At 39.4% G+C, this 3,953-nt stretch overlaps 1 pseudogene; it reads right to left on the reverse strand.

Moving 5' to 3' along the window:
• On the reverse strand, positions 1 to 3,071 carry LOC122665897 (annotated as a pseudogene).
• Positions 3,072 to 3,953: the final 882 nt, after the last annotated feature.

A 3,953-nucleotide genomic window follows, 5' to 3' on the forward strand; every position in this document is an offset into this window, starting at 1 on the left:
TCTAGATACAATTCCAATATTACCAATAATACCGCAAGAGCAGATTCCATTCTTAAAACGATGGAAAGGATTAGCATCCCTCAACACAATTTCACGTCCTGCAACCTTTGAAATATATTAGATTGCATTATGGCAGTCTTCACATACATGGAGGTTTTTAATTACTTGAATTGTTGTAGATGGAGGACTACTTATGATTTTATGAGCCCATAAGCAAGAGCAGGCTTCTCACAGTGATAATAAAGAGGCAGCTCCTTTTCCTCATCTTCCACATCAAAGAGCACAAAATCTGTATCAGGGATATATCCCTCCTTACATATATTGCATCTGCTTGTGGATGTGATCTATCATCCACAACAAACAAATGTAATTTATTTTGCACAACAATCTAGCTATATCCTGGATCTTTTTCACATTCCTTGTCTTCATCATCTTCCTAGCATCAGACACATCATCTTGCAGGAGCATATATATTTTACAGAAGAACATATGCTGAAGAGTCAAGTAGATTCAAAGCCAAAAGTCTACTTGCCACCCACTTTACAGTTTTTACAGCTCCTTGCATCCTACAAGCAGCAAATAGGGCTCTATAATTTGCTGCAGAAGCATAAACGGCACTGATTTGATCACCTTCTCTGTCTCCTTGACAACCCCTGCCCAAACTAGGCAAGAATAATGCTCAATCTCAGGTTCAAGACCATAACTTCTCTACATTGAATCGAAGTACTCATAACCTTCAGACACTAAGCCCGAATGACTGCATGCAGAAATTACACCTATAAATGTGATCCAATCAGGTTTGATGCCATGAAAGCTCATCTTTTCAAAAAGATTCAAAGCCTCACTGCCCTTTCCATGTTGAGCTAAACCCACAACCTTAGCATTCCGTGAGGCAATGTTCCTCACTTCCATTCTCTTAAATAATTGGTATGCTTCCACACTTTGCATACATGTCTAGCATTGAGGACCCAACAAATGGATCTGTACACACTCAAACTTGATTACACTTGCATGAATTTTCCTACCCTGTTCCAGTGCAGTTAAGAAAGAACAAGCTTTGATTAGGGTTGCAAAGGAATATTCATCAGGTGGAGCTCCAGAGTGCATCATCTGATGGTAAAGCCAATGAGCATGATCCTTGTCTCCATTATCCACCCGTTCTGAGATCATGACTGTCCAGGCAACATCATCAGACTTTTAGACACCATCGGAAACCATAGATGCATTCCTTGTATCACCATGTTTAATATACATGTCAAGAATCCCACTACTAACACATAAGTCTGAATAACAAACCAGCTTTTATTGCATGGGCATCAATTTGTTTTCCCTGCTCCAACACCACCATGGAACCACAGGCCTTAATCACAGTTACTAATGTGAACTGGTTTGGCTGTTCTCCATGCTTTTGTATTGAAGAGAAGAGATTCAATGCCTTATGACCATCTTGGTTTGTTATATATACGCTTCCATTATGGCATTGCAGGCAGCTCAATGTTTTATTAAAGGGAAACCATGCTTCTCTGCCATACATCCACTCTAACCATAAGCATCAATAATTTCTGTTAAAACAAAAACATCTTCCACACTTCAAACATGAACTTGTTTACCAAGGTGTGCATCTTCATGAACCACAGAGCATGCCCGAAGAACATTTGCAAGTGTGAATTGATCTGGTCTTATGCCATCACATAACAGCCCCAAGAAAAAGGTCATGGATTCCTCCACCAATCCACTCTGCATGCAACTTGATAGTATCGAGTTCCATGAAATTAAGTCCTACTCTTACATTTCCTCAAAGATTCCTTGGGAATATTCCAAGCAACCCATTTTTGCTTACATGTTAATAAGACTGTTTGCTACAGATATGTCTGAATCAAAACCTATTTTCACAACAATGCCATGTATTTGTTCCTCCAACTCCAAATCATTAATACATGCGACTACACCAAGAACTACAACAAATGTAAAATAGTCACATTCAATGTTTGACCCATTAAGCTCCAAAAAGCATTCAACAGCTGCCTGATTATCACCTGCCCGGGTGTATTGGGAAATGGTTTTATTCACACATATACATATGATTTATGATCAAGTAAGCACATTTTAATTGCATAAGCTTGAACCTGCTCCATGTAGCCTGGCTTATGCCTCGTTTCATGTATGACTTTGAATAGAGCTGATTGGAGAGCAATGATCCATGTAGCCAACCTCATTTAGTTGGGATAAGGCTATGTTATTGTTGTGAACCTGCTCCACATTCTTAACTTCTGCAGAATCAACTACAGATGCCCCGCTTAGGACAAACCACACACATCATCCGGAGGTAATCCACACCAGCGAAATTCAGAAAAGAGTGTAAATGCTTTCGCTTCAATACCCAATTGCACATATGCCTCAGCAAGACATTCCATAACACCACATCCCTTTCAGGTATCCCATCAAACAAAATCCGTGCCTCTCTGGCTCTCCAAAATTCCCAATATACATTAACCAGAGCACCTGAAACAAACACATCCCATTCTAAACCAGTTTTCTCTGCAAAAGTCAAAACTGCGAGGTTGATGAGACCCGATTGTAAGCACATCTTAAGAATTGGAACTAACGTGAGCCGGCTGGGTGGCACCATAGACTTCCGCATAAGGCAAAGAAGTTGGAAGCCGTCTTCGACTTTACCACTGTTGATGTCAGCCGAGAGTGAATACCCAGAAAGGATTGAGTTCCAACTTCCAAGTGATTAGATTTCGGTTGGAACATTGGTCGAACACGTGGCGTGCGTAGTATTAAAAGCCGCATTTCAAGGACTAGTTGATGAGGTTGTTGGAGAGGAAACGGTCCCCATTGTGGCCAGAGGTTATGATGCGCGCGTGTGCGCATTTGCCGAGCCGTAAATCGTTTTGGGCGATGGAGTTTCTGAGGATTAGGAACCATGGAGGGGAAGAAGATTCGCAAAGGGAAGAAATTTGAGCGGAGAAAGAGAAGACGACAAGAGCTAGAGAAGTATGGAACTGCAGACCTGTAGTAACTTGCAGGTGGGTTTGTGAGTTGTAATAGCATTTTGGGGGGACCATGTTTTCCCGCTCAGAGAGATCAAACTTCAGTTACGGTTTATGTTCCTCCCATGAATAACCGTGATGACTCGTTTTGTCACAAATGGGAATCCCTCAAAAACAGGGATTGTGCGCTCTTATCCACCGGATATGCATTTGCATGATCTAACGGTAAATAACCGCCAGAACCCAATATTTTGCCATTATTTTGAGGGAAAACTATCAGATTATCTAACTTACGTTTCTTTTTTATAGAAAATGTCTATTTATTCATGCGTGTCGGTGCGGTTTTGATTATACGGTCTGATGTTGGTTCTGTATACATTTTGTATGGTAGAAATCAAAACCAATTGTTTTATATGTGGTGTGGTTTTACCAATTTTTATTCAATTTTTGTTATCTGATTTGCATGCAGTTTGTAACATTGGTTTAGATCTGATTTCACTTTTGTACCTTTTAATTCTATTTGTCTTGTCTTTGTTATGTGGGGGAAAGAAAGATAGGAGAAAAGAGTTACTGTCGTCAGCCCATAGAAAATGATAGAGATTAGTCCTAGCCTTAATTAGTTTTTTATACTCACTTTACCATATGTAAGGATGTAACCCACCATGATACCAGTGATGCTGGCAGCCATGGATAGGAATTAAAATAAGGAAGAGATTAAACAATGGGAAGAGAATACATGGATGATGATGGTAGTTATGGAAAATGATTAAAATATAGGTAAGGATTAGAGAAAACCCGAACAAAATGTTTTGTAGTTAAGGAAAAAAAAAAAAACCATGTTTTTTTTTAATTCTTCATTGTTTCCACGACATCATTCCCCATTAAAAAAAACCATCAATTATAATACGGTTTTATACGGTTTCTATTCAGTTAACTATCACTTTTTTGTTCTGAAAC

Source organism: Telopea speciosissima, chromosome 6 (assembly GCF_018873765.1).
Source record: "Telopea speciosissima isolate NSW1024214 ecotype Mountain lineage chromosome 6, Tspe_v1, whole genome shotgun sequence".
NCBI classification, from domain to species: Eukaryota; Viridiplantae; Streptophyta; class Magnoliopsida; order Proteales; family Proteaceae; genus Telopea; species Telopea speciosissima.